Below are 26,230 nucleotides of genomic sequence, written 5' to 3' on the forward strand. Positions count from 1 at the left end.
ATTTTAGATTCATTCTCTGGTTTGTCAGCCTTTCCAGAATCTTTCTGTTCAGTGGTTATAAGTCTTGGTCCAAATGAACTCTTAGATATCATCAGCATTTCTCTTGAAATGTCATTTTCTGTTTGCCATCGAATAATTCTTCGTAATCTCTGAGATATTGCTCATCGTCAACATCCGCAGAATGCCTCATCACATCAGCCATCTCGTGGATCTGAAACATGGAAAGATAATTCATGTCTTTTAAGATAAAACTGCCATCTATTTTGTTTTAAAATAACTTGAACCTTCAGCGCCACCAGGTGGCTGAATTCTTTTGCTTGAATAATTATTGTCAAACCTCCAGCATTACTGATGACAAGATTGCGAAGTAAGAAAGGTTCCACTCCTTCAACTAATAGTAGTTCATCACTATTGTTTGATATCAGTGGCAAATATATAATAAACTGAACTTGATTAATCAAGATGCCTATTTCAGAAATCACGTAGTGTGTGTACCAGGTTCGAATTCCAATTTTCCTCGTTTTAGTTCTATTACAAGTACGGGGACTGTCTGTGTTAGCCAAGTGAATATACTCCCTGCCCATAGGTTTCAGTCCCTTTACACAACTTGATGTAAAATAGGCGAACAAAATTAGTTACCTCAATTTTGGTACACACTGTTTCTACTATAAGATTATACATAAAAATTTGCCATGCCACAATTTTGTGGTGGTCAGAGGGTTAATCCTGCATATATTTACAGCAATTAGGGGATTTTGGGCAGGCAATAACCTAATGAATTTAGATATGGGACTAATAACATGTTCTTTTACATCAAAACCAATCCCCAGAATCAAATTTGTGATAAACTGAAATGTGAGACCAGGATTGTGGGCCAGGGTAACTGAAATTGTGGGTTGACCAAGCAGTAAAGCACTACGACATAATTGAGGGTTAGAGTAACCTTGGTCTCGTTACCTTATCAATGAGTTCCATATTCTCTTCTTGATATTGTTTTTTGTGATCTGGATGCTGAAAACGAAAGATATAAATAAAATTATAAATGCTGCTAAGTCACGGTTCATTGATTTTGTTGAAATATTTGAATCCAAGTAAAACTTCATAATTATTCTTCGTGAATATTATTCGGCTATACGGCTTTGGATTTTTAAATTTATTTTACAAATACTATAATGCAGGGGCGGGCAAAATGCGTCCCTCAAGAGAAATTTATGCGCCCCGCATAGAAGTGTCAATTTTGAATGATGTACAGACCGCAAAATCAGTTTTCAATTAAATTTGGTACGTGCGAGTAATTCCAATCCCTGTGCGTTGCGAAGCCAATACCTGAGTCTAGTTTATACATGCCTACGACTTTACAATGCCGTAACAGGTTTCGCCCAGTTATTTCTATCTGGACCTCCTGTATTAAAGGTTGCACACCCCATGCTATAATGGACTTCTTAGTTTTTAGAATTGTCGCTCCAATATGCCTAATCCACTGGTTCTTAACCTTTTTGGTGGAGTGGAACCCCATTAGAACATTCCATAGGCTCAAGGTACCCCAGTACAATACTTAACACTAACACTTGCAAAACATAGCGAAATTTAAAGTGTAGCAGGTCTAATAATAATGTTAAACCTAATAAAAAGTATATTTTGTTCTAAATACAAGTACAAGTATTCGATATTATTCAAACAATATATAGAGTGTCCATAAAGTCGTAAAATTTATCAAAATTGGAAAGTAATTTATCGATACCATATATTGTTTCGGCCCTCACAGATGTACTAAATGAAGTAACAATACTTAAAACAATTACCGATTTAAAAAAAATTGTTATGATATATTGAGAACTGACTTCACAACAAAATTGAAATTGTAAAGGGACTTCATGGGCACCCTGTACATATAATATATAGACTGTCGCATTTGAATGTAAACTTTTGGAGACGCTGCACTGAACTGGCCAAAACCTAAGATAAAAACCCTAATTTGCCATTTCTACGGGAAATAGGATTGTTCGTATTAGAACCATAAGGTATTCTGAAAGACTGAAACTTCAATTAAATGATTATTAGTAATAATAGAGCCATTTTATAGTAAAACAATAGACTTTCTTCTCCCTGAGATTATGAAATACATTGACAAGATCCACATACTTTTGGTGCTTCGTAAATTTCATCATCTGCTGTCTGTACTTGGTCATGATAAGTTCCAATGCGTTCTGATGGTCGGTCAAACTTTGTCGCAATTCATCGTTCTCATGTTGTAGGGACCGAATTGCATTATTTTCTTGCTGAATACCTTGAATATAAAAATGAGTATAGAATACATGATTTTGTTTCCATCAGAACTATTATTTGAGATTTACATTTGATTATTATTTACATTTTTGGATCAATATTTATATTTTTTCTCTTCAAAACTCATACCATTTAAAGCAAAGGCCTGCAACATTGTTTGTCGGTTGGCCATATACCCAACTTCATACAGTCAGCCGGGCCACACAAAAATTTAGTTTTTTCATGTGAAAAAGGCACTCAGTTAAAGGCATCGGCAAAACAGCAAAGATTTAACGCAGCGAAAAGATGTATTTTTATCCACATGAGCGACTTTTTAAACATAAACTGTTGGATTCAGATTTTATGCTTGATGGGGAGAATCCGAGCGTTGACGAGGGCCACACTGAACGGCTTGGTGGGCCGGGTTGTGGCCGGCGGGCTGCCTATTGCGCACCCTTGATCTACAATAACCACTAATTTTAGACTAGTTCTTAATTAATTTCAAATTGAATTTTTCTGTTCATGCAGAGTTTGGTACAAAATAGAAAACGATCAATTTATGTCCGGAAATATCATACAGGTAAAGATAATAGAATAAATATTGCGTTACAAAATGAGCAAAGCTGATACTGGTTCTTGTAAAAATTTGTCGTACCTAAGACTAAAGTAGACCTTGGTCTGTGTCCAGCAACTTTGTTCAGTTCAATCAAATTTTCTTGATATGTGATACTCGCTTCCATCTCTTTCTTGAGAGTTGAAGCCTGTTCGACAAGACTTTCAGCAGCACTGTCATGATCCTGGGATATTAGATGAAATTAAATCATTTGGAAGTGTATGTTAGAGGGCATTGATAAGTTTGATTGTTGCAGTGTAGCCCACATAAACGCTCCTTTTTTTAATTTAAAATATTTCTGATATGACGCATCCAGCATTAATGATGTGGACAATATTTTTATGATCTGAGCATTTAAAATATTCTTAAGAGTCTAACCAGAAAATAAGATTGAAAATCATTAGTTAACTATTGTGTATCCAGGGACCTGAGAAGTTTAAAACAATTCAAAATACCATGGGGCCACTTTTCCCAACCAAGGTGGAATTTTCTGAATTTGGTGCGAGACTCTTTATCATTACTATAATACTGATTTGATTTCCTATGACATTATGAATTACTTAAAAAGCTGGAGTGTGACTTGTGCACAACAATAAGAATAAACAAAGCTAATTTACATATATACGTTACAGGCGCACACTTAGACATTGGAGAAATCAGTAACAAACCAGCCTTCACATGAACAGCCATATGATAGCAAGGAGTTCATATTTGTATACACAAAGGAACAGGGTGGTTCATGTGACGGCTGGTCGGTTACGGTTTTTCCCACCATCAAGTCCATGCATCCTGAATAAACTGGTTAACTAATCCCACACCCAACATGGGCTGGTAACCAGACGAGAGACTGTGGTTCGCCATGTGATTAAGCCCTCTTATTAACTTTCGCTGCCCCCGGGAATAGTTTGGTTTATTTTGAAAACTCCATAACACACAAAAATTAAAAATGGAGAATTCTGGGAGTAAGCGAAACCTATAAAGAAGTTTAAAACATGAGAAATATCATGTTCCTGTCCACCAACACACACAAAAACCCAATTAAACGAGGCCTGGGCAATAATTTGAAGGACCAAAATACTCAACAGTATTGAACTTTCAGACTGTTGTACTTTTATCAATAAATAGCAAAATCTTAATAAACAGTAAAGAAAGTTAGAAGTCTCCATGATAAGGGGTGTAGTTTCGTACCTAAAGTACTTCTAGTGGGTGTAACATAACAATTTTTGCATATGTCAATCCTACCCTGAATATTACGTCACAGTGACCTAATAAAGCCCTACAAACTGTCATCCAAGACGTGCAGACGATCACCTGATATTGAGCAAGCTATTTCTCTCGTTTTTTCATCGCAACGATTCCGATATGAAAAAGACCACTGACGATAGTGAGTTCTTTATGAGTGTGTTGGGGCAGATGCCATTTTGGACAATCGTAGCAAGGTCTATAGATGATTGTGGCGTCGTAATGACATAATTTTCGGATGGCGTAGTCAGGTGGGGGTTAGGATTGACATGTGCAAAAATTGTTATGCTACGTCAACTAGAAGTACAAAACTACACGAGACCCCATGGTAGTCCAGTCTGGATTTCATGGCATTTTTACACGAGAAATTGGGCATGCAATCACAGATCCTGGCGTGCAATCAGTGGCCGTGGCACGCCAAAGGTCTGAGCCTGCGTGCAAACTTACCGAAAAGTGAATGAAAACCTAGATTCTCAGCGTGCAACTAACTGGTCTTGTTTGAAACGAAAAACGAACAAACAAGTGTAAAATGATTTAAGCGGAACGTCACAACTGGGTCTTTTACGCACACATTTTTGTATAGGTCAAAGGTTGATTAAACGGCCCATTGAACAATTTAATCTGGCCACCTGATGCTGCCACAACCGAACTAAAACCAAATTTTGTGGTTTTAGCTGAAGAATTTGTTGAGATTGCGATCAAATTTAGTTTTGGCAGGAGGCATACGGGTTTCCATTTTTGCTTTTTTGGCTTAGTCATGGCGAAGCATGGCCTCACGCCCATTTACCAGTCCATGTCAGATATAGTGTTAGTTAGCCAGTTATTTCCATTCGCTTCAGATTCATGACATTTTGAAAAAAATATTAGTAAAGCAATTAACTCTCCTCACCCTGGGATTACGAAAAATGTTGATACTTTTGGTGCTCTGTAAACTTCATCATCTGCTGTCTGTACTTGGTCATGATGAGTTCCAATGTGTTCTGATGGTTGGTCACACTCGCAAATCATCGTTTCCATGTTGGGGAGATCGGATCGCAATATTTTCTTCCTATTTTGAAATTAAAAATGCCAATTTATTTACCACATGGGATTTTATAAATTTATTTACAGTGCGATTTGGTACTCCTGTAGTATGCAAACCAAAATGGCGGACACCGGAACGTAGTATGTGTACCAGGCCATAATTTCAGGTACATATACTACAGGAGTCACTCGACTAGTCCCCGAACTCGTAATAGAACTAAATTAAGGAAAATCGGAATCAAATTATGGCCTAATCCTAACCTGGTACACATATTACATTTTGGTGTCCGCCATCTTGGTCCACATACTACAGGAGTACCTGCAATTTATTTCATTCAGAATGAAGAAAATATCGATTTGATCAAGGTTTTTATTTCTGATCTCTAAGCAAGACAATAGACAAGCACCCATGAAACATTCGCTTGATACTAGGCTGATTAGGTCTGATCTAGAAGTTCAAACCAATCCATTATCGCAGTGTGTAATGTCTTGCTATTGCCTCATCTAACTAATCCTTACTTAAGATTAGCTCACTTGTGGGCCAATAATATGATAGCACCCCAAAAAAAAGTATATGAATGCAAGGTTTTCATATTCAAAATTTCAATATCCTGAATCAGACCCAACTATGATAGATTAGAATAGGAAAAGTAAGGTTGGACAATAACAGTACAGAACCTAAAACGGGAGAAGGGAAAGAACTTCACATTAATTGCAAGGTTATTGATCCGATTGATTTAGTTGTTTCAGCCAAAACATTTTGGACAAATTTACTTCGAGCCATTTAAATTTTATTTTGTTTTCATTGCATTAATTATTTAGTTTCAAGTGTTTGTCTTGGAATGTCACAAATACAAAGAGTGAAAACAGGAGTTAGAAAATCTTGATATAAAACATCTTTCATACCCAAGACTAGAGTCTGTGTCCAGCAGCTTTATTCATTTCAATCAAATTTCCTTGATATGTGCTTCAGCTTCAGCTTCAGGTGCTTCAAAAATGGAAGCTGACGGCTCTTGTGTGTTATATCCCTTTTCGCATTCATCTGCTTTGTCAGATATAAAATATTTTTCCAACAAATTCGCTTGCCAAGTTGATAATTTGGACAATACCGGTACCGGTATCATTTGGAAAACCGGTACGGTACCGAAAATATTTCCCTGAAGCTAAATCGGCGAACTCGTTCAAAAACATCTCTGGGTATCTCTATCGCCCCTGATGGTGATACCGTCGCCATAAGAATCGGCAGTGATCACCTGAGTTCTGAATAGAGTTAAATGGTTTGTAGTGGATTCTATTTTCTACCTATCTATTGCAGTGATCACCCATAGATATTACATAACAACAAGATGGCAAGCACCGTACTTTTACGCAACCCCGTGCAACTAACTCGTCCCATTATGGCGTCATATGGACGCCATTTTCGATCATTCGGCTCGGGTAGTGTGACGCAAACAAGCCTAATTTTAGTAGTTTTAAATGGCTATTGGGGCAGATTTAAATCAGTAGTTATATTCCGAGGGCGCAGAAATCCGATAGGACGTCGCAATCAGTATCAAACCCAATACGGGGCACTTACATTAACAACCCACGCCGCTCGGTAACAAACATAATATAGACGCAACGCACGGTCAGTAAAGTTCATTTCGATTTTCCGTAACACTAAAACATATATATAGGCAATGCAAGTCAACACACACATATAGCCTAAGGAAAATTGGGAAAGTAGGCAAAATCTAAAACTATGCAAGACCTGATGATGCTAGGTCTACCCAGGGGGATGAAACTAGCCGAGAAAGCCACGCCCACATTAATAAAACAAACAAAGTTATTCGCGTTACGAGTTTCTGCAGCTTCACGCTCCATTGCGATCACTTGATTTGCTCGGGGATTGGTGAAGACGGTGGTATGTGCACAAAATATCTCGCTGTATATTTTCAGCTCAGCAGCCTATAGTATTTCATTAAGTTGGTTTAATACTTTAAAGTGGATAAAATATCAAATGCCGGTTGTCCATCTTAAGCTCCGTCTCTTTAGTTTAATCCAAGATAGGCCCTAGATTAGATTTACCCTTGGCTTCAACTAGTAGTTTCCCCCTCAAGACAACGTACTTACAACAGGTAACTTTGCGTTCTGTGAAACACCTCAATACTGCAATATTCTACCCGAATATCGTAACCTAGGCTACTTTATTTCTTATGTTTTGTGAGTCCGGTACTGGGTTACGATATTTTTAGTTACATACCCCCCCCCCCCCCCCCCCCCCTCCACCCAGTCTAGGAGATATATTTCTACTATTATAACTTACGACTAACATACCAACACTTTAGTATTCACAGATTCACCAAATACTATAAGTCAGAAAATACCAATTCCTTTTTTCAAAGTCAAATCATGTTTTCTTTTAGGGTACTTTTTTTTAGAATTGCATAATTCAATAATTTGTATTATAGGCTATTTATTCACATCACTCATCAACATAAGTAATCGGTGTTGCGATAGTGTCAGTGGATCTTGTTTTTGGCACCATCCAAGCGATTTTGTTCCGGTGCAAAATTTATATGGGCAGACAAAATTGAAAAAAATGTGATTGGTCTACCTACAGGCTGATTCTGATATTAACCCTCTCCAGGAATGCGTAGCGTAACACGTATGCAACAACCTATTGTAAACTAGCTATCACCCACATTTTCTGTCGTAGAGTGCTTTTTTTTTTTTTTTTTTTTATAGATAAAATAATAATATAAATCATTACATACAGATGAGACAGTATAAATTCCATAACAAATATTGATCATTTGTATCCATATTGTAGCATATCCGTTGTAAATCCCATTTTTTGTCATCATCAATTATATTTTCCATGATGCCATTTACCATTATTTTAATTAATGCATGTAAAAGAAAATTTTAAGAATTAGTTCAACTTCATTACGATAAACACTTCTAGTCATATTTATATATATTTGCATAATAAATCAAGTTCTTCACAATAATTAGGTAAATTTCTCAGTCGTTCTATATTTCTCCTACACTTTATTGAATTTCTTATATTATTGACTACATTATTCACTCCTGGCATTACATTTTCAAAAATCACTGCATTTCTTTGCAGCCAAATTTTATATCTTGCAGTACATATCAATAAAATAATAGCATTTTTTTCTATATTGGTCAAATGTACATAATTGTTGTGTCTTAAATCTAATAATTTACACGTTTCATAATTTATTAAGTTGCCACTGTTAGTTATTTTTTTGATAATAGAAAAAACATAATCATACAATTGTTTCACAAACGAGCAATTCCAGAATAAATGTGTTATAAATTCAGCTTCTTTGTCACAAAATACACATAGGTCATCCCCAGCAATATATTTAATACTTGACATTGTTTTAAGCGGTAAAATATTCCACAATAATTTGTAGTTAAAAGTTTTTACATAATTAGCGAGAATTTTATTATGAATATTCAAACATGCTGTTCGAATATCCCCATTGTTTAGAAATACAATTCTTTCACTTTTCAAAGTAGCAACAATTTTATCATATAAAGTTCTATGATGCCCCTGCCTTACATCATTTATAGTGATATTATGCACTCTTATGAACTCTAGAATACATTTATAATGCCTATTAGGTTGAATAGAATGATATACACTATTATTTACAGGTAAATTATAACGAACACTTAGTTGTTGACCTATATTGAATTAAATTAAAAACAGTTGTATAGCTTATATTATTACTATTATTTTGCCTCCAATTACAGTATTGAACTGCGCACATTGCATACAGACAGTTAACGAAAATGGGTATGTTTATTATGTCATAACCCCCTGTATTCTTTGCTTTACATAACGTCTCGATTTTTAGTCTTGATGGTCCATCAAAAATAAATATTTCAATCATTTCATTGATTCTCTTTCCAATCTTTGTGGGCATTGGAAACACTCTAGCTAGATATAAGCACAAAGGTAGTAATTTCATTTTTACTATTAAGCATTTACCTTCCAAAGTCAGAGGTACAGTGTTAGATAATTCTTCTGTCATTGACTTTACTTTCCCAGCACATATGTCCCAGTTATGTTCACTAGTATCTTTATTGGCAAAAATAACATTCAATACTTTCAATTCATCTACTACTCTTACATTTTGATGAAAATTAGCATTTCTCCATATCCCAATACGTAGTATTTTTGTTTTCTTTAAGTTGAGTTTCATCCCTGTAGCTATTTCGAATCTCTTTATTATTTCCAGGGCTTTATATAGTGAAGTCTTGTTCCTTAGCGTCAAAGTGATGTCATCTGCATATCCAACATTTTTGATTTCCTCATTTCTTGGTATTTGTATTCCCTGAATTTCTTTATGTGAATTGATATATATTACCATGGGTTCTATAGCTATTATAAACATGTACATGCTCAGTGGGTCTCCTTGTCTAATGCCTCGTTCAAGTTGAATTGCTTCACTCAGGTATCCATTTAATAAAATTCTTGTTTCTGATGTGCTATATATAGATTTGAGTATACTAATTAATTTATTCTTCATTCCAAATTGTTCAAGTGTTCTATACAGGAAATCCTGGTCAATAGTATTAAATGCTTTATTAAAATCCAATGATAGATATAGAGATTCACCAGTTTTATTTTGCTCCTGTACACATATATCCCTCAGTATTGTCAAAACATCAGAAATTCTTCTTTCAGGAATTGCAGCTTGATTTTTATCTATAATTTTAGTCAAAACATGTTTTAGTCTATTCGATATTAGTTTTGTAAATATTTTGTAATCGCTGTTAAGAAGGGATATTGGCCTGTAATTTTTAATGTCATCTTTCTCTCCTTTTTCATATATAATTGTTGTGTGCCCTAGTTTTATATCTTTCGTAATGGTGCATTGCTCAAACATTTCCTCCATTACTTCATATATGTCATCCTTTATTATATTCTAATTTTTCATATAAAATTCAATACTAAGTCCATCCGGTCCTGGTGTTTTATTTTCTTTGAATGTTTTGAATGTTTCCCAAATTTCTGTTATTTGTTTTTCAATATTACTAGCCTGCGTTTCATCTATCATCTTTTCACTTGGTATACTATTTAAAAAACAGTTTTGAATATGGTAACTATTCGTTTCTTTTTTGTACAGTTTTTGATAAAATGTCTGAATTATATGCATTTTATCTTCTAATTTTCTTTGTTTCATCCCATTTTCATCCTTCAACTCATGAATATGTGCCATTTTTTGCCTTCTACTGAGTTTCTTGAAAAAAACTTTGTTGCACTTTTCATTAGTATCATATGAATTTGCCAATCCTTGAATTTTTATTTTATTGCTATTTTTTTTCTGTTTTTTCGCTATCTTTTGTTTTGTTTTCTTCAATAGTGTTAGAATTTTTTCACCTTTTTCTACCCTTTCCTTCAGATTTTCAAGTTCTTTCATATCATCATAATATTTTTTCTTGGCTCCTTGTGATGCTTTAACAAAGTATTTTATTACAAGATCTTTAATTTTTTTTTTGACTCCAGTCCACCATTCTGCTTTGGTTTGATATAATTCTTTAAGTGTTTTCCAATTTCCCCATCTAATCTTCAATTCAGATTGAAATTGTTCCGATTTTTATATGCTTGTATTATTTTTCCAGTACCCTCTTCCTCTTTCTTCTATTGTTATATTGATTTGGATTTCTATTGAATACATGTCATGATCGGAAAATACATTAGGTTTACAATTATAACTGATTATATGTGTTCCAGTTATTTGACAATAGATTCGATAGATTCTAGCTTGTGTTGCATTATTACGCCATGTATACAAATTATTAGAGTTTGTCAACATTTCACATGAATCAATCATATTATAGCATTTTAGCAGTTCATTGAGTGACTCAGAAACGTATTCTTTTTTTGGTCTTTTCTGGGTGGGTATTCGGTCTCTATGAATATCGTGTACACAGTTGGTATCTCCTCCTAAAATTATTGAAAATTTTGAATGTATGAATTGATATAGGTTATCATAAAAAGTACCCTGTGTTTTCATGTTTGTTCTACAAGGAGCATATATATTAACTATATGAATTTTTTCTCCATAGATGTTCAAATCAGCAGTCAACACTCTTCCATTGTTATCCCATTTAACATTATCATAATCTGCTTCACATAGTTTTGACTTGAACAACATTGCCACTCTCTTTGAATTTGATGTTCCTGAGTTCCATAAGGTTTTTCCCCATCTCCATTCTTTATCCCATTTATTTTCTATATCAAGAGTACTATGAGTTTCTTGCAAAAGTATGACGTCAGCCTTTTGTTTTGATAGTTCTTCAAATACATACTTTCTTTTATCATTATCCCTAATACCATTAACATTGATTGTCATTATGTTGATATATAATACCATTTTGATTGAAAAGTTTAGTTAATCTGAGGATGTTTCTCTTCACTCATGTTTTGTAAATACTCATTCGCTTCTGTCATGGTCATCGTTTTGGTTTTTTTAGTTGATTTTTTGTTTTTTTTCTTGTTCTTTTTTGCTGTGGAACTCCTCAGTATATAAGGAAGAGTCCGTTCATTGCTAGTATTACTTTTTGATGTGGTTGCTTCCGAATGATTTTCAATTGTAACTTCTTCCTGTGAGTTTATGTTTTCTGTACTATCATCGTCTGTACTTATATCTGATAGTCCACCAAATAATTTTGGTTGAACATCAGTAGTTTTTCTTTTATTTAGTCTTGAAGTCGCTTCAGTTTCATCGTCTTTTGGTGTACTTTGAGTTATTACTACAACTTGTTCTGTTTCATCATGTATTCTTTCATTCTCCGTTTGTTGCTCTCTGTTTCCATTATTTCTTTCATACATAGATTCGTTTCCATCTTCGGTCGTGTTTGTTTTTTCCTCAGTATCGTTTTCGTTTGTTCTCTTTGTTATTTTTTGGTTACTTGAATTGCCTTGATCTTTATATCTTACTAATTTCGGTATGTAGTGTCCACAACTTTCTTTCATATGTCCAGTTTCTCCACATATTCTACAAGTGGGAATTTGTCCCCGGTATTTCACAAAAAGAGAGTGTCCTTTTATTTTGACATAACTTTTTATTGGTTTCTTTACTAGATCTTGTTTATTAATGAAAAATCTTCGAATTCCATTTTTCAAATTATGTCTGTCCTTTAATTGGAGTATTTCACTAGTATTTCCATGGTTTCCTTGAAAGTGATTCTTTACATCTTTATCTTCCATTGGTATTGGAACGTTGTGAACAAAAACCGCAACATTTTCAGGAAGATATAATCTATGTAGTGGCAAATTTTCGGAACCATTTTTTTTCATTTCCCATAACTTATTATAGTTGATCTTGATTTAAACGTAATATCCACTGTACTTTTTGAAGTCATTAAGAATCCTTCTACCATGTCAAAATCTATATTTACTTTTTCAAAAAAATTCCAGACATCCTCTCTTCTTACACTTTTATCATCATCATATTTTAACGTCATACATTTGGATCTATCCAATGTACTCCGTTCTTCTTCATCTTTTTTTCGAATATCTTTTAGTTTGTCCGAATATGACGACATATTTTCACATGTCTTTATTCTTTTTTTGTTTAGATACAATTTTCGACTATCTAAGCCGGTGATTACAGTTATTTTTTATTTAGCAATAGCCTATACAATAATCTGAAATCTCAATAACTCTTAATAATCTTAATCTACTCAGCGTACTACTGCGGTACTTAGTGGATTCGATGCAACTGCTATTTTGCATTGCCGCCGCCTGATGACGCTGCAAGCGTCTCTTGCAAGATGCGGTTTCCGGTGCTCGTGTCAGGCTGATGAACCATGGTCATATTTTAAGCAACTATACCAATTCTTATACACCGAATTCGTCATATCTCTGCACGGGGCAAAAGAATAGTGTATACAGAAGCTTTACAAACTGATTGCAACCTCGAACGATTTATGGGATTTCACGAGGGGGTGGTTCAAAATTAATGTTGCATAGGTGCAACATCTTCCCTCAGAAGTGGATTTCGGTTGTTAAATTAGCTAATATTCGTCTGTTTAGTTTTGTCATTTATGTTGGCTTATTGAGCAGATGACGTAATTTATGAGTTTCCTATGTCATATAAGGTAGAATCAGGTTTATTAGGATGCAGTTTTATGAGAATTTGCCGATTAAGGGAAAATTTGGCTTCAGATAATTTTGTTGTAAACAGAAGATTTAGAAAGCGTGAAATAAAATATGCACGAGTGATATGTTTCAGATTTGAAACCAAATAAAATCCAAGTATTTTAGCCATAAATACGGGGTTAAAATAATAGAGTCTCAGATTGATTCAGATTTTCTATTTGTATTCTCAGCGATCTAGCAGAACGATTGTAAATATGCCGACGGGTGAAATATTTGCAGAAATTGCGTTGAATTAGCGCATATTTCTAATGTCACACTTTCAGATGAAGTCCGTGTTTTAAAAGTCCGAGGGCGGCGCCGTTCACCCAGACAAACAGAAACCTAATTCAACGTTCGAGGGAGCACAGTTCTTCTCTTGCTCTGAATTTTTGACAACACCATAAAGATATTGCAATCCACTCATAAACCAATCTATACTAATTGTGGAGCAAAACAATAAATGTATACACAAAAACGGAATTTGCCTGAACAAAAATGCTGTGGAAAACTATCGCTGGCCGTGTTTTTTTATAGCGTCTTCCAGAGTGGGGGCAAAGTCGATAAATTCAAACGAAAGTCTGAAGTGGAAAGAGAAGACATTCAGTCCAAAAAATATCGAAATCGTAAAAATGTAAATAAACACACAAATTGCCAAAGATTTTTCTGCTACCAAAAATCTTGGTTTCCAATTTTTTTGCATCGTAGCGTAATCAAAATGATGCTAAAAAGTCGTTATCTGATAAAATACGTTAATGCAAAATTATTTCGATGTGAAAGCTAGATTTTCTATATTCTTGCATTTCAATATATATGGAAATTCAAAGTTTCAAAATAATTTTACAGAAATAATAAACGAAAGTGTCAAGGGACAACTCATATGCATTTTCTAAATATTTTGACTTGCAAAACTACCTAGAGTGCAAAAACTATATCTATATTAACATTTGTTTACATTTTAATGCGCCTTTTATTCATAATTGGAGTTTTGAATTGAGCCATGAAATAAGTTTGACACTCCCATTAATATTTTCAACCATCGTAGTATATATACTGGCCATGTTACAAAGTATTGCAGATTAAAAAACATACATGTGATATCTTACAATTAGTCCTTTCCGGGCACAAGTTGCACTAGTGCAACATCCGGTAAATCCCTCTAGGGAGTCGGAGTGTCGAAAATTTTAAAAAATTTATCATATATAACCTAAAAGTATTGCTTTCACTAAATATCAGATTTTTCCCACTGCTAAAAGATAAAGGGGCCCGGAGAGGGTTAAACACCTGTATTTACGTGACGAGTAAAAATTTGTGAAAGGCACTTGGAAGAAAATGACATTCAAAAAAATAAGTTTAAGATTTTGATTTTATAATAAAAGAGAGGAATATTCAACAAAGCCTCACAGTCACGTCAAGTCTTAAAATTGGTTCAATACCCAAGATGAACGCCAACTTTGGATAGATTTTCTCCAAAAAAGAGGGAAGTAACTGAATGTCATAAAAATTTGCAAGACTTGAAAAAATGTGCATCAACTTATTCACCCTCCAACTGGAAATACCAGGATTTAGAAGACAACATTCAATTTTTTTTCTCAAGCCCTGATCAGCTGCAGAGCAATCAAGTGTAGCTATAAACATTGATTCAGAGTCGGAGATCAGTGCAATTTATCATGGCTGGACTAGTGTAACACCGGAAGGACTAAATGATATTGATGTAAAAGAAACAACTTTATCAAATATCCTGCATATCATTTGTAAGGGATAACTGGCAGCAGCAATTCCAGTTCTATAACAAGTCATCATTTTGAAGTGTCCTTTTCGAGATCTAATTCAAAAAATTTAAACAAGGGCCTCCACAGCTTAGATTGCTTGCTTTAAAGTATTACATATTCCAAGAATGCACAATGTTCACCACTGGTGTTGGTATCATCATGTTATTACCTTGAAAATTTTACAATTTTTTCACTCAAAAAGTACATAAATCAACTTCAGCTCATTCGCCTGAGTGTAGTACTGTCTATTTATGCCTCCACTAACAGTATCATCTTGCAAATGACTTAACAACACTGCTATATGGGCACTTCCTTCGAGCAATAATAAGAAATGTCTCTTTATCATTATTTTAGATCACTAAATTGTGAAATATTTATTTATTCTGGGAAAAGATGCAAACAGTGTTTTGGAGATTTTCCTTGTTTTACTTCTATTACGAGCTCGGGGACTGATAGCCAAGTGAATATACATACACCTGTCCATAAGTTTCAGTTGCTTTACACAAATTGATATAAAGTAGGCGAACAAAATTAGTTGAGGAGTGCCCAAATTTATAATTGTACAATTATTATTATTAAACAAACTTCAATGTGCGAAATTGAGACAAATCTGGTAAGTTGTGTGTAATTTGGTTCAATACCTGGCATAACTTAGTCGATCGATAAACCTATCTTTTTAGTCAAAGAAAATATTGTCTACAATTTAAAAAAAGATATGATGGTTGGCTTTGCTGACTTGGGAGATTCGAGAAAAAAGTTCCTGCACACAATGCACTGCAAGTTTATGCACATGGTTTGATTGGGAAGTTTTCAAAGCCCTTGACGTTATCCGCTCAGACCATCTCGCCAGCATTTTCGGGAAAAGCGTTGGAGAATTCCCAAGAATGTGGGTTTAGGGCTCATCGCACTCGTTACAGATGGACTCAGTGCAAACCGTAAAATGTTCCAAGAGTTAAATAATTTGAAGTTAATTTTCCCCCATATACATGTATCAATGGTCCTGATCATTTCTTTTACTCAAAACAGTACGCAATAATGTGTTTGCGAGTCACGCTAGTGGAATTCGCCTATTAAAAAAGATGACCATTTTCGTGCAGTACCCTTCTTTTTCATCCGAAGAGTTCCGCTCCTGCAAATTGACGAAATCCCACTTGTGCTTACAAAGCTACCCAAAAATGTGTGTCAAATATGCAGCCCAGGTGCTATCTAAGACTGCTGCAAGATTGATGCAGCAGAGAGGTGGGCCAGAGCTCTTGGTCAGCATGGTCTATGGATAAATGGTTTGATATTATGAATACTTGACTAAATTTTGGATATAAAAAAGGGTGCTCCCGTAATATGTGTACCAGGTTGGGGATATCAAGTTGTGCGCTATCTTGGTGCACATACTACGAGAGCACCTAAAAAATGCTCCGACCATTCCATAGCATTGGTGAGCGTCTGATTTGGCTTGAAAATAATTTTCATTCCAGAAATACGCAACTGGAAATCATCTGTCGCTGGGACAACTCAAACAGGTCTAGATATGCTGTATATTTATTATGCAACTTACATTGCCTATTGTCATGAAAATATACTATATTGCAATGAAAATTTTGTTATGAAAAATAGATTGCTTTGTTTAATTACTGCTAAAGTAGTAAAAATGAATCTGGAATCACATCTAAACGCACTACCTTGCAAAATAAAGTGAAAAGAGATCATGCTTTTCATCTACATTTATTTTTTAAGCAATTTTCGTAGGGATAAATTCTGTTTGATGGCACCTTATTTTTCCCAAGATGTCCAGCATGCTAGTATCGTTTTGGACGATACCAAATGATTCTATATTAAAATTTTCAAAAACTGTGGCTGTAACACCTTCATGAGCATAGTTTAATCTAAATTCAGTTTCGAGCAGCTTGGACACTGGGCAATGGTACGGTTAGGCGTCCATATTCTGTTTCCTGCATTACTGCAATCATAGAGTCAGTTATCAAACAGTCCGGTTCGGGATTAAATAATGACTGGATTCTTTTGCAGTCTTCCGGGTCTTAGCATCGTTTTTGCATTTTTTGTAAAATAAACCCAGCAATGTATTGAATTGTATGGACCTCATCGTCATTCAATATGATAGAACTTGAATCCAGTAAATCTGGAAAACATAGGGAACAGGTATGTAATATTAGGATATCGCATTATTGATTACCATAAATGTCAATCAAACAGGGTGAATACTTGAAATTAAAATCGATCAAGCGCCTGTTAAGCTGGGGCGCACAATGTATGCATTAGGTAGTGCTTTATTGCCTACATTCAAAACCAATATTGCTTAGAAAACAGTTGCGTTTTATAGCCTTATGTATGAATAAAAACCCAATTAAGCAATTTTTGCCAGTTAGTCATATGGTCCGTAAAATTATGGTATCTTAACATACTCAAATCCAGACAAATATTATCACACCTTTCGTTTTATCCATTTCTTTAGCTGTGAATCTATCAAATAATTTCCCGACAGACTGGAGGGTATTTGACCATATTTGGTAAAATAAGGACAGTGGCTGCAATGATCTTCCACTACAATTCTCCCCAAACTAATATCTCTGCCTAAAAATAAAAAATTATTTTGACATATTTATCCCATGGTGGTTAAAAAAAGTTTGCTCTTCTATCTTGAGTTGTGGAAGTTGTATTAGTAATTATGGAATTTATGTAGGAGTCTATAATTATGTAAATCTTACCTTGTTTGTGAATATGTTGAGCCAAAGATGCCACGCTGGAAAATAACTTTTTACACGTTGAGCACCTTGAAATAAAACATAAGTTATTTTTTATAAATCTCAGAATAAGTTGTTTATTAGCAAAAATATTTTCACGAAAATATCACATTTAAGTATGTCTCTATCTATAGAATGAAATCCAGAGAATATATTGATGGTAAGATAATTGAATGCATGATCTGTTGGGGGTCCTGCATTAAACCTCTCCTAACACTTTTTGCCCTCTGTCTGTCTGTAGCTCTCTTTTCAATAGCTGTCTTACTTTTGCTCATTCAAGGTAAACTTTTCTTTCATTGCCTCGTCAAGATCTATGAATACTGTCAGTTTATGATCCTCTAACATGAATGAGTCTAGTACGGTACAGGCAGACAGGTAATGTCTGAATGTATCATCAAATTCAGGATCTGATTCAGAGATTTAAATTCGGCAGCTCTGTCTGTCATATATCAGCACATGGTAGCTCTCTGAACAGTCACCCGCTAATGGGAACATACTGATAGTATATATCTAACGTATAGAAATGGTAGACTTACCTTTATTAGCCATAATAGCCACTGATTATATAATAACTACAGCCCTTGAGTCCGATGCGACCAACACATGGTGGTGAAACTGCAGCAAAACGCTGGGAACTTGAGTGGGCGTTAACGAATCAAGTTGCCGCAATGGAGCGTATCGCGTCAGACACTCCTCATTGGTCAAGGCTTTAGTTGCGCATCATGGTATGTTAGTCGTTGGTATAACTTATATTGACGTTAGTCATTGATTTGAAGTACTTGGTTTCAAAATAACGGCGTTCAAAATACTCCAATGGACATTATTGTACATATTAAAGCTCTATTTCTTCCTTCTTTCTGGTAAACTGTATACAGTGACACAAGGTTTAGAATTCTACTTTGGATGTATAGTTTCGACAAAACAGTGACAAAATTTCCATTCTTTTTGTACCCTGACAAGATGTATAATGAATGCATAATGTTACTGGTGGGCCAGGGTAGGGTAACATTACATTATTATTCTTTTCCGTGATTGCTATTAAAAGTTTTCTAAATATCTCAAACTGCTTGTGTTCATGTCGGTTTACTTACCACTTGCGCAACTCTATGATTTACCACAACAGACCGAAGACCATAGCAATCGGTTTGGTCGATGTCTGAGGCTTTTCTAATATTTGAATGGGGACTTCCCCCGTGCACAACAGCGCCACCAATCAGATATATAGTTGACTAAAGATTTCTATTCAGAACATTTTTAAACCACAAACACCCATTAAATCTAGAACATTTAGAGGAAAGAATAAATAAAAATAAATTGAAAATATTTTTGTTCTGTTTTTTTTCATCTGGGTAAATCGGAGCAGCGAATCTGACAAAACGAGGACCTACAATCGGTCACCGAAAAACTGTTTTTGAACTGAACGCTTCCGTCGATCGGTAAACAATGTGTTCTGAGTTCCATGCCCACCTCCTCATCCATGCTGTAATAAATTGGGTAGGCAATACCAAATCGGAAAGATCCCGGTCCTTCCAAAAGCAGTGACTGCTTGTACATGGTATTGTTCAGAACGAAAGACGTGAATAAGCGTCATAAAAAGATGTTTGTTCATGTATATCTTATCAAATGTTTGATCCAAATTTATCTAATCTGACATTGTTCTTATATTAATATATCTTATGCGCCTGAGACCAGGTTTGTAAATTCTTATAATATTGTTTGTATAGTTTTATCTGACGACCGTAAGTGGGCGCCAGGTACCAGGTATTGAGACCATGGTCAAATTAACTATCATTAAATCCGGTTTACCCATCTATTATTTGTACCGGTAGGTGAAAACAAAATTAAAAGCTAAATGAGCTTATGAGCAAGTCATCTTAAATCGTCTAGTTAGTAGTTATTAACTGAAAATATTGCATTCTCTAGTTAAAAAAATATATTTAATAATAAATAATTTTGGTATGAAGGCATTGGATAGGACCCAGACTGGATTCCATGGCAGGTGCACGCCCGAGGGCGCTAGCGCTCCGCAAAAATGCACGCGAGCGAAATCAATTTTGCACGCCGAAAATTTGCAATTGCTCACCAATGTAAATCGGTTTAAATGGTTTTAAAATCAATAATCCAGTAATATAAAGATGCCAAAATATTATAACTCCACAATTGTCGACAAATACCAGCTTGCAAGATTTGGTCTGATCGAAATATTGCGAAGCAAAAAGACCATGGACCTTTCCCCAACCTTTGACCCGCGAAAAATTCCTCTCATTGTTACGTCCTTTTTTGCATCTTGCTGATTGGCCAATGTCACGAAGTAAACAAGGAAGTCGATGCTCGGGGAAAGGTCCATATCGTGTTGAATGATAGGAAATAGGAATCCCGTGAGAATAGTTATGGACGAAAAGATCGCCTCCGCACCAATGGCCAAGTACGGCTCTGATTCGGCGTATTTTTCATACAATAATTTTACACGAATGTACTGAACAGTACCGGTATCTAAAGTTGCTCAAACACTCCCAAAATTAGTAACAAAGTATAAAAATAATGTTTGGGGTCAAAGGTCAAACGTCCATTTTGCTCTAATTTGACGTATTTTTTATCCATTAATTCTGCGTAAAAACACTACCAAAATTAATGGCAAAGTATGTCCATTTTGCTCTGGTTCAACGTATTTTTTATCCAATAATTTTACGCGGATGTACTGAACAGTACCGGTATCCAAAGTCGCACAAACACTCTCAAAATTAGCGACAAACTGTAGAAATAATGTTTGGGGTCAAAGGTCAAACGTCCATTTTTTCTCTGATTCAACGTATTTTTTATCCGATACCGGTAATTTTACGCGGATGTATTGAGAGGTATCTGATGTCAAAGTCAGTTGCACGCGAGTGCAGTTGTTTTGCACGTCGTGAGCTATAATTGCACGCCAGGAATTCTTATTTGCACGCGGGAATTTCTGATTGCACGCCCGATTTCTCGTTCAAAAAGGCCATGAAATCCAGACTGGGATAGGACCAGGGATGGCCAATTCGAATAAAGTATTCGAATGTATTCGAATATCTCGTCATTCGAATATCGGAATTAGCGTTCATAAGAATATCGGATATTTGTGTGACGTCACACATTTTCGACGCTGCCTTCGAGACGTTTCCGTTGGATGAAAACATTCTCGATAGAAACTTGCGCGCGATTGCTCTATCAGCGGACGAGTTATTTAGGCCGTAAATGCCTTTACGTTTGTGTTATTTTCTCTAAAACGCAAATTTTCCACAAATTTGATCCACGATAACGATGACACTTATTTTATTTTTGTACTCGCACGGAATTGTGAATCCGGTGAATACGTTCATCGGCGGCGAGTTTCTAAAGGAAACGCAAACTTTTTGATTGAAAAGCGGCAATTTAAAATACTGAATATAAAACCGAAAACAAAATATGTTTTATTGAAGCCCGCGACAGTGTAAAAAACGCTTTTCTAGGCAGTGAAAATCGCAAAATTCCTGCATTATGTTTGGTTCGCGTTTAGAAAGGTCACTAATTGAGGACGGGATTTGCCTGATTATCCATTACTTTAATTAAATTGCTGTCGAACATTTAGGTGTTAACATGATACAAGGTTTGAAACGCGACTTTTCCCCGGGTTGTGAGAATGCATATAATATAATTAATCTAAAGTATATTCAATCAATTTTTATTGTGCTGAAATAAATTTTACTCTGAGATTTTACTGCAGATTTATGTATTTTTCGAACGGTTTTATCTTAAAAATAATCAGGAGTGGCGGCATTTCTATTAAGCGGAGTCAGTGTTACACATCTCGAATTTGCCGAATTCGCAAAATACGGATCAAAACAATATAAATAATTGGGCAGTTTACCACACATTTTTATTTTCATGTCCGCGGATCGCGATGGTATATTAGAGTGGTGAGGCTTTTATTTTGTCGAAGCAACCGCAGGTTAAATTGAAAACAATTAAATTAATAAAGCAAGACATTTTAAATATGCCCGTATCGGTCACGAATTAATCACTTTGCACAACAGCAAAATATATATTCGTTGTTATATTATTCGTTGTAAAAGTCGGCTCTTTTAACAGGCGGAGTAATCGCGGCGATGAATATGTATTTTTAATTTACTGCTTAACTTTATATGTTTATTCATTGTATGAAATGAAGTTGTACTATACAGGATTTCATATCAGTTATTGAGATTTTTCTAACGACGATAACGAGTTAAAATTAAATACATCAGGCAGATTATCCCATACTTTTAGGCCACAGATCGCCGTGGACCTAATAGTAATGTTTTTATTTTGACGTAAAAGGAAGCAACCGCGAGTTACGTTGGACTCATGAACTTAATATATACAGATATTTTAGAATCTCGTAGTTGTCATGGATTGAATATTTTACGTGATAGGATGATTTACCCTGAAAAGACGGAACGAGCGCGGAATCGAGGTGGATGTTACAGGCGGCAATGTGAATTTCCGATTTTGTAAATCCTTGCTGCGCGCCTGGCAGTGGTGGTCATCTATCCTCTAACTTATTGTTAAATTCAGACATAAGGATATGCTACACATAATAACAATATGGTTCACATAAATTAATATACAAATATACTGGTAGGTAGTAGAATACTCAAGGCTTAAATATTAGAATTTGCAAAGGCATAATGGATATTCGATTGTTGTTGCTTGCTTCAGTTGCCTGTATTGCCAATGCATTTTATTACTCTCAGAAAATATACACAATTATCTAAATACAAGTACGGTATTATTTTTGTCAATAGACTCGACTATTATCGTAATATCATGGTACCAATGATAGAAAGCGTCAGACAATTCTTGGCTATCTTTTCATATGGTCATTTGTACTAAGTGTACAATTTTAATAAACTGACTGTGTCACAAGTTGCTATTGTTTTTATTGATAGCTATAAACTATCAATTACTTTGTGTACATATACTGTTGGTTTGGGGTTTATTCTGATATTTCTATTGAAGCTTATTCCCTACTTTACTGGGTTTTGATAAACTAATACAAAAATGTGCTATTCTTGAATTTAGAATGTATTCGGAATTCCAGATTCGAAAACATTATTTTAGAATGTATTCGGAATAGTTCAGTATTCGGAAATGGCCATCCCTGGATAGGACCAATAAAAAAAATTATCAATATAACTAGCGTAAGTAAATTCATTTAATTTTCTTATACAGGAAAATTTTAGGATGAAAAACACAATAACGAAGTATATAAATATCAATTAATGTTTATGATGCATTGCATTTCCATGAAGTATTACAATAATAGAACAGGACTTTAGTATCTTTTCTTCGAAACCATAAGGCGTTATAATATTTGCACCCAGTTAATTGTCTAAGATGTCAGTATGTCAACTAGTTAGATGTTGCAGATGAATAGGCATATTTTACTTTATTAGGAAAGAGATAAACTTCTACTGGAGCATAAGAAACTCATTGGTTTACGAGGGCGGAAAGTAGCCTCCAGGGCAGCAGTCAATTTGTTAACATACATTCTGAGTCATGGTTGTATCGTCATGGGACTCACAAGGTTCTTACAGTGATTTCTAACTTGCTATGGAAACATGATGCATAGTAATCACCATAATTTACAAATTACAGCATCCTTATCAGGGTTTTCTTGTATCATGTAATATTTACTCCAATTTCAAATATCCTAATAAAATTCCAGTAAGGATTAGATGGGTCATATGTTTCATTTCATTGTTATATTAATATTGTGTTTGTTTGTTTTACCTGTCATTGATCGATGAGTTCCGCTCCGCTGCAACAAATTTGGTAATATTGGGTTTTTGTCCATCGATAAGTAGCTGTATTTAATCCTATTTATTTTGGTGGTTACTCCCAACATAATATTTATTTCCTATTTGAGACCAAACAATAAATCCAACTTTGATTCTCCAATAGGATTCTGGATAGCAGTTTATTTTTTGAGATGGTTCATGTTAACGTCAGCTCTTTTATATATTTTCCATTCCATTAATTATGAGCTCATGTACATTGTCTGTTCTTGACACTGAATCAATAAATCTGGGAAGCTTTCATGATGTGCTTGGTTGATAAACATAGTAATGCAATTGATTATGATTTTGAGTGATTTAGTGGGCTTGGTATGGTTACTACATAACCATGATTCTTCTAAAATCTTTTCCTTTGATATTGGCTTACTTGGTCCCACATAATGGCAATAACATTAAAAATGACTACAAATATCTGAATTATCTGGTGTTCCATTATTATTATAAAATTTTCCAAGATGAGTATTTTTATATGATTATTCATGCAGTAAAATTTTTTGGCTAGTTGGCTTTGGTTGACCTGAACTTAGTTATCGTGGGGCCCATATGTGCAGTCTAGGCAAAAAATAGGCAAATTGACAGAAAATTAAGGTTTTTGATTTATGATAATTAAAATTTATGTTGGTGAATTTCAATAGTTCGAACCCAGAATAAGCATGGGGCCCATTGCTCCTGATTAGATGGTGGTGTAAAGCACTTGAATCAATTTCATTCGTTTATACAAAATGTTTTGAAGTCCAGTTTTGTCTTTCATTCCCCAGTGATGATGTACTTTTTGCCATTAATCATACTTCATTCTCATTATTCTAGTGGTTTTCTTATATTCAGATATTTGTAAATGATTCTTTATAGCAGCAGTAATTTCAAATTACATGTTATTTTTAAAATCTAGGTAATTTATTAAAGTTCATAGCTTGGTTTTCATTTTATTTAATATTATTACTTTCTTTACTTAAAAAATTGTTCTAGTTAGGTCGTTAATCAAAAAACTGTGTGTTGGAAGATTTTGCCTTAAAATCAAACAATATTTCCATTTTATCCCTAGAGTTGCTGCTGTATATTTTCTAAGCAAAGTATTCCCATTGATTAGATAGTCATCTTATAAACTTCTGGTTATGAACCGGTTTTGGTACTTCATCAGTTGAAATTTATAGGTTCATTTTGAGCACTGCAATTTTCTTCACCCAATATACAGTTCTGTTAAAGTGGTTTGAGTTGTATGCATTGCAGTAGAAGTATGCTAGTGTAGTGAAGTAGGTTCCGTGGGCATGCAAATTCCTAATCGAATGCGTTATATGTACCTATTGATTACATGGTCATGTCTGAGGAATTTATTACTTATATCAATACTACACTATAGAATTTATGAGAGTTTATTGTATTTAGTATATAACCTCAAATATTCATTCAAATATCGCTTATAACAGCATGAATACAGAAAATATATTTTATTAATTTGATGTCATATGAAATATATATATATAAAGGTAGACATGTTATCTAATTAAAGAAGATAACATTTTATTAGGCTTATGATTGGGGACGTTAGAAGTTAATTCCATATTACTGTTTGCAAATGCAAGATTCACTATTTCTAACTATTTATTTCTCTTGTCTATTTTGGATTTTTCTGAAGTCAATTATTCTTTCCACAATATCAACCCCTTCATATTCATTCTAGTCATATAGAATACAAACTTACAAAATAAATAAACTTATAGTTCTGGATACATCTCATAGAATTGTTTCTGTATTTTTTATGATAATATATAAGGAGAGGCTAAATTAACACATTTTTGTGCAGATTTCTTTTATTCTTGTAGTTTTTGAACTTTATTGGCTATGACCTTGTTGTTTTCATAAAGCAGATTTATAGTTTTCCTGGAGGCAGTAAGCTGTATTTTTTATGAATGAAGTTGTTTCCATGTTTATTGTTTAAAGCAGAAGTTTTGATTCTTTAGTACCCGTGGAAGGTTTTAAGGTGGTATATGTGTTTCTCTTTCACAGAAATGTAGTAATGTAAAAATGGGTCCAGTTCATTTTTCGTTTGCTTAGCAATGGAAATGCAGAATTTATGTCAGCCCAATAGCCCTCGACTGAGGAGGCTATTCAAATGCTAATTGAACTCGTATAAACATCACTTCTTCTAGTCTACCGCCTATGTGACAAGCAATAGTACAATAAAGTCACAATAGCAATAGCCCTTAATAGCAAATACAAATAGTGAATAGGAACATTTATCATCCATGCCATCAACTTCAGCATACCATAACAAGGATGGGCTATCTATCTTGGTGCTTTTTTGTTGCCTATATGCATCTTGTCACTATCTCCCGCTACCTCAAAGCATTCACTCGAAGTTTATTATGATATTGTAATATTTGCGTAAAATATTACACTGTGAGAATTTCAAAATGATTGGCTCAAAGAGGTTTATGTCAGTATATTTTCAATGCTTGTACCTTGTATTTCCATTGGCATTTGATAGTTTTTTCGGTAATAGACTGACAGAGAATTTGTGAAAGATGAAAATAATCTGCTTTCCTAGCCAGCTA

At 34.5% G+C, this 26,230-nt stretch overlaps 1 protein-coding gene and 2 long non-coding RNA genes across 6 annotated transcripts in view; 1 reads left to right on the plus strand and 2 right to left on the minus strand.

The window, feature by feature from the left end:
• The window catches only part of LOC144422712 (uncharacterized), a 38,469-nt gene extending 31,800 nt beyond the window's left edge, over positions 1 to 6,669 (minus strand). Inside the window, exons 1-3 of one of the 3 annotated variants that reach the window (XR_013475334.1) lie at positions 6,050 to 6,669; positions 5,010 to 5,168; positions 2,931 to 3,062 (exon numbers count right to left, since the gene is read on the minus strand). This is a non-coding gene — a long non-coding RNA (uncharacterized LOC144422712). Of the gene's footprint in view, positions 1 to 2,930; positions 3,063 to 5,009; positions 5,169 to 5,404; positions 5,517 to 6,049 lie in introns of those variants that run through there. The other 2 variants (XR_013475332.1, XR_013475333.1) reach the window with 2 other exon arrangements.
• The window catches only part of LOC144422696 (uncharacterized), a 486,406-nt gene that overhangs the window by 67,584 nt on the left and 392,592 nt on the right, over positions 1 to 26,230 (plus strand). The window lies entirely within an intron of this gene.
• LOC144422988 (uncharacterized) lies at positions 16,560 to 18,907 on the minus strand. 2 transcript variants are annotated; one of them, XR_013475514.1, is made up of 4 exons: positions 18,372 to 18,907; positions 17,800 to 17,864; positions 17,523 to 17,665; positions 16,560 to 17,213 (listed from the first exon to the last, which is right to left on the minus strand). It is a non-coding gene; the product is annotated as an uncharacterized LOC144422988 (long non-coding RNA). The 2 variants fall into 2 exon arrangements; XR_013475513.1 differs by lacking the exon at positions 17,523 to 17,665.

The sequence above is a fragment of the Styela clava genome, chromosome 5 (genome assembly GCF_964204865.1).
Source record: "Styela clava chromosome 5, kaStyClav1.hap1.2, whole genome shotgun sequence".
NCBI lineage: Eukaryota > Metazoa > Chordata > Ascidiacea > Stolidobranchia > Styelidae > Styela > Styela clava.